We start from the raw sequence: 13,701 nt of genomic DNA on the forward strand, positions 1-13,701 counted from the left end.
TGGTATGTGATCACCAGCAAATATCACAACTGCAAGTTGGTTAAGAAGCATAGTATCCATAAGTCTAGGCGAAGCCAGATAATGGAGAGATGAAGGGGTCTGCAGTTTGGCTACTGGAGGGACAAGGAAGCCCCAGTCATCTACTGGAGAGTCTCTCAGAGACAGATACTTGTTTGCATGTGTGTGTTCACATGAGGAAACTGGAGAGCAGAAGATCCAAGTGCCTGTTCCTACAAATAGGGAATGTTTGATTAGGGGCAGTTACTGGAGAGAAAAATAATGTGTGTATGTGTACACACATGCAACTAAACCACAGTTCCAGGAAGCGGAGTGCCACTGAAGCCCTCAGTGGCTTACATGTCAAGATCTCAGTAAGCGGAAGGATTGAGGATACTGGGACAGACTGAATGGACCCACTAACAGACCTGAACTAACATCCTGAACTGCCAGAAAGGAGAACAGGACAAGGCTGTTTATGTTTTCATAAGTGCTGTTTTCTGACTGTGTTTAACTGTATGTCTGGCCATATGTATAAGTGCATGGGTATTGTATCATGTATCTCATGTGCCTACTGAGAACACATACATGCTCAGCCACTGTATTGGTAGGAACTGGGAACAGGGAATTGAAGAAACCTCGCCTCTACTCAGCTACCATATTCAGCAACCCCTACCTGATCTAGTCTTTATTTTTTAGTAAATGTTTGCTTAATTGTGGCATGATTATCTATTTAAATTTACCATAAACATTTCATATTCTGTACTTCATAGAAGTGTATTTAATTAGAAAAAAAAAAAAATACAAAGTTGTATTTTCAGACTGACTTAAAATACAACAAAACAAAACAAAGCACTGATTTCTGATTTTCTGAACTAATGAAAAACATACAAACAAAAAAAAATACAGCTTCTTTTTATAGATTTTTCTTAGGCTAAACATTGTGTAGAATTATGTATAATAACTGTAGAAATCATACTGAAATAGAAATACATAGAAATACTCTAAGGAAGACAGTAGTGGGTATTAGGTACTTGTAAGTATGCCTCAGTAAAGCATTCAGAATTTTATACAGAAAATAAATTAGTATCCTGGCGATGAGTCTATAAAGGGTCACATAATAAAATGAGCACAGAAGTTTAAAAATATGGACAGCAAAAAATCATGAATAATTAACACAGATTAAAGAAAAGTACTTGAAATGGTTTGTTATGCAAATTTACCTTGCAAATTACTAGCATTTCTCATTAAGGGTGAGTTAAACAGTTCAGTAAAGGTGCTGAGAATTTGAAATGGTTTGTAGTTGATTAAACTCAAACTGATTTTTTTTAGATGTCTTTTAAATGGAAAAGATGCAAAATGTCTCAGTGCTTCCTTTCCTAAATATTATGAAACTGTCTTCCTCTTCTCTAAGAGTCACAAGCTTATGAATTCACAGCTTTCAAATCTGAGTTAACAAATGCTGAAAAAGTTTGTGTTAATTTTACGTCTGAAACTGAAGCAAAAGCTTCAAACCCAGTAGCTGGCATTGTAGAGCAAAATTACTGGCATGCCAGTGGTGTGGCTGTAGTTAGTAGATGAATGATTATAAGTACTTAGCAGAACAGTATATCTGATTTTGCAAATAACTATGTATAAGTCTTCCAATGGATTGTGTACTTTTGTGAGCATTTTTCTGACCTTAGAACTGTATTCATGAGTAACTGGGTTGTGCTAACAAAAGGTTACTGAGGAAATATGAGAGCATAACAGGAACTCCAAAAATAGCAAGCACAAGGTGACAGCAATGGCCTTGAAAGTGCAAGTATGGGACAATTGCCAAGGTCATAGGCTAAAAGCACAAATTACTAATGATTAATTATTGATCACTAAACGAACGCAACCTTAAAAGATGAGTGAAAATAGTTTCAGGGTAAAAAGAGAAAACAAATAACTTACTTGTGAAATTCACTATACAGAGTGAAACTTGAATGTACTGTGGAGTTAGTGAATGAGAGAAGAAAGTATTGTGGTTTGACCCACTTTCTTCTCCTATGAAGAAAAGCTGAGAGAGCTGGGTATGTTCAGCCTAAACAAGAGAAGGCTCAGGGGTGACCTCATTGCAGCTTTTCAGTACTTAAAAGGGGCTTATAAAAAGGTTGGAGAGCAACTTTTTGCTTGGACAGAAAATGACAGGACAAGGGGAATGATTTTAAACTAAAAGAAGGGAGATTTAAATTAGATGTTAGGAGGAAATTCTTCACTGTGGGGTGGTGAGTCACTGGAACAGAGAATCTGTGGATGCCCCATCCATGGAGGTGGTTCCAATCAGATTGGACGAGGCCCTGGGCAGCCTGATCTGGTGGGTGGCATCCATGTCCATGGCAGGGGGGCTGGAACTAGATTTTTAAGGCCCCTTCCAACTTCAGTCATCCTATGATTCTATGAACTCCATCAGGCAGCAAAGTACCACGGAGCTGCTTAATCACTCTCCCCAGATAGGATGGGGAGAAAATTGAAAATGTGAGTGTGAAAACTCATGGGTTGAAATAAAGGCATTTGACTTGGCAAAGAAAAACAAACAAACAAACAAACAAACTTTTGCTTTAACAAGGGCAAAACAAAGCAAAACAAGGAATTCATTCACTTCCTCCATTTGGCAGGCACATGTTCCACGACTTCCAAGAAAGCATGCTTCATCATGTGTAATGGTTTCTAGGAAAGGAAAATGCTATCATTCTGAACATGTCTGCACCCCCTTTTATCCCAGCATTTATTTCTGAGCATGATGTCATATGGTGTGGAATATGTCTTCGATCAGTTTGGGTCAGCTGTCCTGGCTATGTCTCCTCCCAGTTTCTGGTGCACCCCAAGTCTCCTCATTGGCAAGGCATCATGAAAAGCAGGAAAGCCCTTGACTCTGGGTTAGCACTGATCTGCAACAATTAAAAACATTTTTGTGTTATCACCAGTATTTTCATCAAAAATCCAAAACACAGCATCCTCATAAGGCTCTGTGAAAAATAAATAAATAAATAAATAAAAACCTCTATCCCAGTCAAAACCATGACAAAGAGGAAGTAAGCAACTTCTTTTAGGAAATGTTTTTAATAAATGACTAAATGTATCCTTTCTACTGTAGATGGTGGTATCATTGTAAATAGAGTGTAGAGACTTTAAGTAGACCAACAGATATATATTGACTATATATCAGTATTGACTATATTGATTATGAAGCCATCTAGCTAACATATAGACATAAGTTAGTAGTATCAATCTGTAATTAAATGTCCTTGACAAATTTAGTTGTGTTGAATAACCTATTGCCTGTATTGGGTTTCATTGTAGTTTTCTGTGTTAAAGCTTGTAGCCCTTGAGGCATGGGACAAGGCTCACCTTACATTTATGAGCATCCATAAATATTTCATCAAGCTATCTCACTTGGTTTCCTGTTTACCTTCAGGTCTCAAAGCAATTTTGGTTTTAGGCAGGTAATTATCTGTTTAGAAGTTCACTTTTTCACATTGTCTTGCTGAGGGGTGACTAAAGTGCTAACTAGACGTTTCATTGTATAGCCTAAATTTAGATGGGTTAAAATCAAGCCAGTAACAGTATACGTACATATTTGCTTTCCAATTAACATGCATTTTCTCATTTTAGTTTGATATTGTATGTTGTACTAGAGCTAATAGGATTGCTCTAATATTAACTATGTGGACAAAACTTTGAACTGAATTGAAAGTTGTTAATGTAACTTTACCATTGTTTTCTAGGATTAATCTTCTGGTATAACACAAGCTCTTTATTAAATTATGCTCTATAAAACGGTGATGGATACAATTTAAACATATGCATTTATAGAATCCAATTTTACTGTAGTTCATTGTAGAAAATTGGTTCTGTCCAGGTTTTAATTTAGAAAAATTAAATAATGTAAGTTGCAGATTTGCTTACAAAACAACCTTGCAAATATTTCCATGAAGAAAACCACTGAAGCAAGCATGACAGTTAACTACTCTGACTACCAGCCAGTACTTGGTCTAGCACATGCCACAGTACATGTGAAATTACTTTACAGACTGCGAAAGACTCCATATAAACTGCAGTTGTGCAGAACATCATGGACACACCACATGTTGAGGGAGACTGCTGATTATACAATAGAAGACAGAAAAGTTAATTCCACTGAAAAACAAATAGATCAAAATAGCTGAAATTTTAGGAGTGAAATATTTCTTCATTAACTCAATGTTAATTTATTAATTAATTTTGATTAGACTAAGAGTTCCCAAAAGTGATAAAACGTAGAGACAATTCATTTTCTCCTTTTACAACTTTTTCATCAGATCATTAGAGCTCTACGTCTTGAAGAGTTTTTAGTAGAAATCAGTATATACATGTTGAGTTCAGAAAGTATACATGCAGTTTCTCATTTCCCTTCTTTTTAATACAAACAACAACAACAACAACAAAAAACACATAACAGGTTGTGTATGTTTTATGTGAGAATTGGAATTGCACAGAAGTACTGTGAAATACTTTCTTACTAACATTGTATCATTGTCTGTAAAAAAGTTGTGGTATGGTGCAAAAAATGGATAAATCCAGAATGAAACAACCCTTTTTTTTTTTTTTTTTTTTTTTTTTTTCCTGTCCAGGACTGTTGTCCAAATAACATAAATTTTAATTTTTATTAGCAACTACTCCCATTTCCTTCAATAATACTTTCTTAATTGTAGTTTCCTATTAAATACTTGTGTGGTTCCTTTATTTATTTATTTTACTCTAACTTAAAATAAATATTAAGTACAGCTTATTATTATTATTATAAATGTAATCTATTCTGCTTTTGTTAATTTTCTATCTTGATCAGTCTATTCTTCTTTATTTTTTTTTTTTAAATAATATTATATCCAAGGCATTTCTACAGTCTTGTTTTATGACCTCTGTATCATTCTGTCCAACTTTTCCCATCTGTACCATATGGATAATAATTCTAATATTTCCTTGTCTGTCAACATAATACATGAAGAATGACATGGGGGAGAAAGAGGGTCAGACAGCAGAACTAATGTTTCAAATGTTGGCTGAGTGAAGTACTACAAATAGGTGCATCACCATCTGCTCACTTATTGATTCTACTAGTATCACCATTATGGTGTTTTCTAAATCATTTGTTAGCAAAATTAATATTTAGTTTTTTGTACTTATTTGCACACATATGTCCCTACCATGACACAATATCTTTAACAAAACGTCTTTTTAAATCAGATAATATTTCAGCAACTCTGATGTGCTGGCATTAATCTTGGAAAACATTTCTCCAACTCCAAGTTTCACGCTGAAAATCACCAAAGGTTATTCACTTTTTTTTTTTTTTTTTTTTTTTTTTTGACACAATCTGTTATTTTAGTCAACTGTATCTTCTTGATTGACCCTTTATTTTATTTTATTTTATTTTATTTTATTTTATTTTATTTTATTTATTTTTAACCAGTGCTCGTTTGGTGGGAAGCTTTGCTCTTGGGCAAGGGTTTGATGACCTACTTTATGGGCATGCTGCCATCCAAACAGACGTGACAGAAACTAATCAGCCAACAGGAGCTCTATATTCATCAAATATATTTGTAAAATACAAGATTTTAAATTGGAAATATTCAAATACATGCTTAAACTATGCATTATTTGGACAAATAATCTACCATTGCTGATGTAGTTCTGAATGCTACTTAGACACTTAGCTTTCAGACAAAATAAAAAATAGCTTTTGAAGTCATGTGGAGATCAAATTTAATTTGCTAGTAACAAAGAGGGAATCACCTTCTTTGTTTCTGGATATGAAACTGCATACAGTTGTGGTGGTTTTACTCGAGTGGGCAGCCGAGCTCCACCACAATCGCTCTCTCACTCCTCCCCTCCTCAAAGAGGAAGGGGGAGAAAAGATAACACAAAGAGCTCAAGGTTTGAGATGAGAATGGTTTAATTAAAGGGAAAGTGGAGAAAAAGAAACAAAAGAAACAAAAAGGCCACATGGAAGCACAGAGAGAAAGGAAAAAAAAAGTTATTATCTACTTCCCATCAATGAGCGATGTTCGGCCACGTCCCAGGAAGCAGGGCCTCAAAACCCGTACCGGTTGTTGAGGATGACCGCCCTCCCCCATGAGAGGCCCCCTTTTATTGCTGAGTGTGACATCAGGTGTTATGGAATATCCCTTTGGTTGGTTTAGGTCAGCTGCCCTGGTGATGTCCCCTCCCCATCAATTGCCCACCCCCGGCCTGCTGGCTCTTGGGGGCTTGGAGGGAGTTCTGATGCTGTGCCAGCACTATGCAGCAATAGACACAACACTAGAGTGATACCAGTGCTGTTCCAGCTATGAGTGCAGAGCACAGCACTGTGTGGGCTGCTGCAGCGAAAGGTGACTCCATCCCAGACAGACCCAACACAACAATACACAAATCTGATTTTAAACCCTGGTTTCCAGTAATAATGAGTTAGTTTAACTGTTTTAAGCATAAAAATTGCATTACATTTCACTTAAGTTTAGGCAACAGAAATCAATCTTTTTTTTTAGGTTAGTTATACCTTTTTATATTAAGTAGGAAAAATAGATGTCTTCACGTAGCCATTCTATATATTGTAGATGTCTAATATGGAAATCAATATCGTCCTTTCTAGAGTGTTAATCCTCTCTATTCAATGTTTAAATAGCCTTGACAAATAAAATGAGGCAAATCTTTGAGCCAATAGCACTCTCATTAAATAAATACATATATAAAAAAGTTTGGTTAGAATAATCATATGAAGTAAAACATGATATAATATGAAATGTCAATTAAATCTAAGTAATTTAATTAAAGGTATGAGTTGTGTTTTAGAAAAAAAAATAAACTTTTAAGTGCAAACAACAAAAATCAATACTACTTCAAATAGTATGAAGTGGTTAACATGGTAATATGGATTTCTTTTTTGTTATTTTTTGTTTTGTTTGTTTTTTTGTTTTGTTTTGTTTGGTAAGATAGATTTCTATCTAAATTTATTTATGAACATGTACACACAACATAATGAGGGATATCAAAAAGAAGAGTCAACAAGAGTACGTTGCTTAGAGCCATGTCCATTCTAGTTTTGAATAACTCCAAGAATAGAGACTTCACAACTACTCTGAACAACCTGATCCAGTGTTTGACCACATTCACAGTACAAAAGTTATTTATTTTATGTTTAAATTAAATTCCTGCATTTCAATTAATGCCTACTGCCTGCTCTCCTTTCATTGGGCACTGATGAGAAGAATCAGTTATCTATTTATGTGTTAATAAGATCCCCACAAATGTTTTTTAGGCTAAAGAACCACAGCGCTCTCTGACTCTTCTCATATAATAGATGTTCCAATCCCTTCATCATCTCTATGGCACTTCTCTAGTCTCACTCCAGTCTTCCCATGACTCTCAATTTATTTTCACCAGTGCTGAGTAGAGGGGGTCACCTCCCTCAGCCTGCTGAAGATTCTGTTTCTCGTGTAACCCAGGTTCCTGTTGGTATTATTTGTTACAACAGAATGTTGCTAAAAATGTTCAGCTTTTTGTCTACAGGCCCTTCCTTCACTGCAAAGTTACTTTCTAGCCAGTCAGTCCACAGAATGTCCTGGAACATAGGGTTACTCCTTCCCAGTGGCAGGATTTTGCATTTCCCTTTATTGGACTTCATGAGATTACTGTCATCTCATTTCCTTCATGTCAAGGTCCCTCTGAATAGCAGCACATCCAGTGTATCAACTACTCCCCCAAGTTTTGTATCAGCTGCTGACTTTCTGAGGATGCATTCTACCCCATTCACCATATCTTTAGTGAAGATATTGAACACTATTGGCCTAGTATTGACCCTTGGGGTATAGCATCATTAACTGATCTCCAGATGGATTTTCATGTTGCTGTTCTCTGACAGTTTTCAAACAAGTTTCTACTCATACTTCATCTGTTTGTCAATTAGAATGTTATGGAGGCACTGCTGAAAGTTTTGCTAAAACTGAAAGTTACAATCTTTTTCCCTTCCTTCAGGATCCTGAACTTCACCATTTTAAATACGTTTTAATACAGGTGACTCATGGAATATACTGGGTTTCCATGGCAAGGGTTTGTTAGCAGTGGGGGCTGCAGAAATGTCATTTGCAAAGAGTCCAGAAGCTGCCCCATGTCAGATAAGGGCTAGTTTCAGCCAGCTCCAAAAAGGATCCACCACTGGCCAGAGCCGAGACAATAAGCAGAACTAGTTGTGCACAATAGCAGCTGGGAGAGAGAGGAGTGAGAAACAGCCCTGCAGACACCAACATCAGTGAAAGAGGAGAGGAAGGAAGTGCTCCAGGTGCCAGAGCAGAAGTTTCCCTGTGGCCTGTGGAGAGGCTCCTGGTAGAGCAGGCTGTTCCCTTGCAGCCCATGGGTCCCACATGCGGCAAGATCTCCACACTGCAGCCCATGGAGGAGCCTCCAGCGGAGCAGGTAGATGTGGCTTGAAGGAGGATGCAGCCTATGGAGAGCCCCCGCAGGAGCAGACTCTGCGCTGGAGCTGCATCCCGTGGAGAGGAGCCCACACAGCAGCAGGTCATCTAGTGGAAGCTGCTGTCCATGGTACGGACCCATATTGGAGCAGTTCTTGAAGAGCTTCTGCCTGTGGGAAGCCCACTCAGGGTCAATTCAGGAAGGATGGTATCCCGTGGGAGGGACCCCATGCTGGAGCAGGGGAAAAGAGTGACCATGAAGGAGTTGTGGAGATGAAGCTTTAAGTATTGACCGCAGACCCTATTCCCCATTCCCCTGTGCTGCTCAGGGAGAAGAGGTAGGAGAGGGTGAATGGGGAGGAAGGTGTTTTTTCTTTTAGTTTCTCACTGTTCTAGTCTGTTAGTGGTAGGCAATAAATTACATATGCTGAGTCTGTTTTGCCTGTGACAATAACTGTTCGGTGATTTCCCTGTCCTTATCTTAATCCTTGAGCCCTTTTCATAGTTTTCTCCCCCTTTTCCTTTGAGGATGGGGAATGAGAGAGCGGTTGTAGTGGAGTTCAGCTGCTCATCAAAGTAAAGCTACCATACCTGGTCACTGCAGCCATGGCTGACCATGAAACTTTGCATCACAAACCAGGTTTTCTTTGTTTGCAAGTATAAAGTCACTCATCATCTCCTTGGTCATCTGTGCCGAGAAGTTGTCATCAACACATTTCAGTAACTCCTTACATTGATTTTGCCCTGCTTTGTGCCCCTCCAGCAGAGTCTGGTCTGGTTCAAGTCTCTTGTGAGGATCAGGGCCTGTGAATCTGTGGCTTCTTCCAGTTGTCTAAAAGCCTAATCATCTTTTCCTTCCTTATCAGGTGGTCTACATCAGACACCCACACAGACTATCTCACATATTGGTCTGCCTGCTAATCCTGATCCATATGCTCTCAGTGGGCTCATTGGCTATCTCTGAGCAGTGCTCCATGCATTCCCACTGCTTTCTCACAAATACGTAGCTACTCCTCCTTGCCATCCTGACTATCATGGTACTCAAGTCATATGAGTTATCCCTCCACTGATTAGTGATGTCAGTGAAACTGGGATCTACAGCTGTATGCAGCCCTATAACTCTAATTTGTTCCCTGTGTTGCATGGATCAATGTGCAGGCACTTCAGAGAAAATTTAAGTCATGCTGATTTTCTAGAAAAAGTGTGAGAGCTTCCTCAGTACTGTCCTCTCAATACTTCCTTATTTTTATTCAGATGCTCAAGGTGATCCCTCCTGTGGGTTTTTTGCTTGTTTATTTGTTTTGATTTTCAGGATCTCTTTTGTCCATATCATTCTGTAATCTCTGAATGCTAACCTGGTCCACTGCTTTATTACTTAACTGTGAGTCATCATCTGCATTCCCTGATGAGCTTCATTCAAAGCTCTCATCCCCAAGTTGACCAGCCTTTTTTCTGCATGAGTAGACACAGCTGTACTGAATCATAATGATGGACTACAGATGTGTACTTCCAGACTACAGATGTGTAAATTTAGACTCCCAAATTTACAAAACTACATGTAAGATCGTTGTTTAATCTCTTAGTAAATATCTACTTTGTACTAGAATGGGTAGTGTTCTAGCTTGATCTGTACCTGATTATTGACTCGCCATTAAATATAGTAAGATTTGAGATATCTATCTATAATAGAATCATAGAATCATAGAACAGCTTGGGTTGGAAGAGACCTTAAAGATCATCTCCTTCCAATCCCCCTGCCATGGGATTCCCTGCAGAGATGCCACCCACTAGATTATACTGTAGAATCATGTAGAATCATGCAGAATCCTATACTCATTGCTCTCATTAAGTATTCACTATGATGCACTATGCATGCAGTGCCATCTGGAGTGTCCTCACTTATCCTCCTTGACCTCCAGCTACTGGCCCAGAAATGCAATTTTTCCTGTATATTCTGTGCTGAATCTGCTCTGATTTCTCAGATAGCCTTAATATATATTAGCTGTCTGCCTTAAGGTAACTGGTTTGAATCAGTTCTAGAGATCTAAATCCTATTCTAAAAATTTTCAAGTGTCAGAAAAAATTAAAGTGGAACATACAGATATTATTATTATTATTGCACTTAGAAAAGAATTAAGAAAAATTATTACTTCGCTCTATATTTATTTATTTATTTTTACAGATATTTGCAAACAGAATAATCAAAGTTCAAAAGAAGACACAGATTTGCAGTTGCTTGCTCAACCAGCTGAGAATCTTGAAAAAAACTACATGTATTCTGTAGCTAGGAGTGAAGGACATGGAAAAAAATAGCATTCCAGGTATAAGATCTTGTCATAGATTTGGCTGCAGCAGAACATGAAGGAAATAGAGAATTTAAATCCATAAGAAAGTGGGCTTTATGGCATAGAGAACAATGGGTTTGCTCTTTTAATAGGGAAACTTGTAATTTTGCTAAAATATTATAAAACAATATAATAGTAACACATACATACATTTTTGTTTTCTCAGTTGAAATATTAATATAATTAGTGCTCCCATACTTTAACACCTGCCTAGCATTGTAAAGACTTAAACTTCTTTACAGATCTATTTAAATATATGACATTAAGTTATTAGCCAGTAAGTCAGTAGCCAAACAGCTGTGATTATTCCCACTGTTGATGTTATTTTAACACCTGAAGACATTTACTACTCTTAGTTTGCATTTTGCATGAAAATGCAATAATGAAAAAATGCATTTTCACTGATTCACAGATACTTCTGTCTGCTACTAGATAAGGTAAACTAATTTAAAAAGTAAAGCCTAGTGGTCCATTTATTTTTTGGGGGTGTGGGAGAAAAATAATCAAATAACTGCGGCTAATTATATTCTTAGCATCACAAAAAAAAAAAAAAAAAGACATATTTTCTCAATTGATTTTTTACACATTGATAAATTCAATTTACATTGATATTTTTGTAGTGTTTCCACACTGGATTAATTAAGTGGACAGTGGTGTACGGATTCTGTTGACATTTTGTCAGTAAGAGATTAACTTCATACTTCTTTTATGTTTTTCTTCATGAAGCTGAATTGCAGAATCTTGCTTTTTTTTTTTTGGTGGTGGTGGTGGTTTTTTTTTTTTTTTTTTTTTTTTCTTTTTTTTATGTCTCCCCCCCCCCCCCATCTTTTTTTTTTTTTTTTTCCCCGAAAATAGTTTGTCAAGGGTTGGATACCCAGAATAGGCTTCAATAAAAGGGAGTGAGAAACCTTACCTGAAACAGTCCCTAATGGGGCATTTCAGTGTAATGTTCTGTTTTAATAAAACAGCTCCCAGTATGAAATATAAATCAGGTTTGAAACCTTAACTATTGTCATGAAGCTAAACTGTCATTCCTAAACTAAGTAGTGATGACTTCTTCAAATGTATTTCTTGTAAAACAGTAAGATTTGTAAAACAGTAACATTTATGAGAATATCCAGTTACAAAACAATTGTTTTTCAGCAGTCTATAAATATTTTTAAGCCCATGTGGTCAATGAGTTAGTAATCCAGTGAAGTTTTAGCCAGAAAATAATTGTATAATTTCTGACAAACATAAATGGCTTAATCATATTTTATTTGTCATCATTTATTAACCCTTCCCAAACTTTTATATCCACATGCTTATCAAAGGTCCTCACAACCTTTAACTGCTTAAGTACTGATAACACTTAACTAGTTTTCCCTGTTTCAAAACTTTTACCTTTTTGACAAATCCCTTAGATGCTTTCTGTACTAGACGCTTGCTTCACTGAATTCAACTATTCTATCATTTACTTTACCTGATTCTCTGCAAGCTTTTCTCCCTCAGAGGATTATCTTGTAAACAAAATGCAAAAAGACCTACCAAGGCAGTTATCATATTTCTTACTATAGATTTTAATACTTGACAAGAGATAATTCGCCTTTAGCAAGAGATTCCATGACTGCTTAGACAGGTTCAGTATAAGCAGATGTATCTTCTATTTCTTTTGTGTTACAACACAAAATCTATATTGCCTGCATCTCACAGAGAACTCTTAAAACTGCTTTTAGTGCATTTTAAGCCTATAGGTTTACAATTGAATATAATTCTGGCCAGGTTCACTGTAGCCTGTGTAGCTCTGCTATGATTAAAGTAGTCAACCAAAATATAACCCTAGTCTGAACTGAATACAGGCATTGAAAAAGGAAGAGTAGAGAGAAGGACATTGCAAGGAATACCAGCCTTTCCTTTCTCTTCTCAGTGGCACTTCAGATTACCAGGGTGGGGGCAAAAGTGCATTCATAAAGTAAGTATGGGAGGATGGACCCTGCACTTCACAGAATTTTCTTTATCCCTCCCAGGTAAATGGTATTTTCTAAACATTGTCAGAAATGTGGGTTGGTGTGATACTTCCAGTGTAATACGACAACAGCAGACCCCAGAGTGTCCCTTCCAACCACCCCTCACTGCCAATGTAGTGAAAATGCTTAGAAGCATGGATCCTTTCCTTTTCATTACGTATAGGTTTTCCATAGGTTTTCCCAGATTAAGTTGTGCCTCAGCAGAAGAAATGAAGGGAGAATGGAGGCTTAACAGGAAATAATGATCTGTAGAGGACCAAAAGATTCAAAATTAGAAAAACAAAAAACAAAACAAACAAAAAAAAAGACTATCAAATCTGAGGGCTGATGGTGTATCTGTTCTTTGCACTATTCTTTCCAGTTTCCATTAATTCTGCAGTATTCTGTTTATCCCTACTTTAGTGTCTCTTTGTTCCTTGTCACTCCAGAAGATCAGGTGGCATTCTCTCTTTCCAAATGTGTCTGACCTACAGTACATCAGCTGGCACTTGGATAGAAGGCAAGCTTCTCTCTGCCACACAGACACATCCTTTGAGCAAGTGTACAGTAAATAATAAATAAACAGAAAAAAAATATCATTTGTCAGTGTGGTAATTTCTTAAAACAAACAAACAAAAAGCACTTATTTTAGTCAGCAAAAGTAAAAAGGAAAGTTGTGTTAAAATCATCACAGATAGAATAGAATGGATGTAAGACATCAAAACTGCAGAGTATGATATTCTTAAGAATGAAATAATTTGAATGGAACAGAGCAGCACAGAGCAGCACAGAATAGAATAGGATAGAATAGAATAGAATAGAATAGAATAGAATAGAATAGAATAGAATAGAATAGAATAGAATAGAATAGAATAGAATAGAATAGAATAGAATAGAATA

The sequence above is a fragment of the Oxyura jamaicensis genome, chromosome 1, assembly GCF_011077185.1.
Source record: "Oxyura jamaicensis isolate SHBP4307 breed ruddy duck chromosome 1, BPBGC_Ojam_1.0, whole genome shotgun sequence".
In the NCBI taxonomy this organism is placed as follows: Eukaryota; Metazoa; Chordata; class Aves; order Anseriformes; family Anatidae; genus Oxyura; species Oxyura jamaicensis.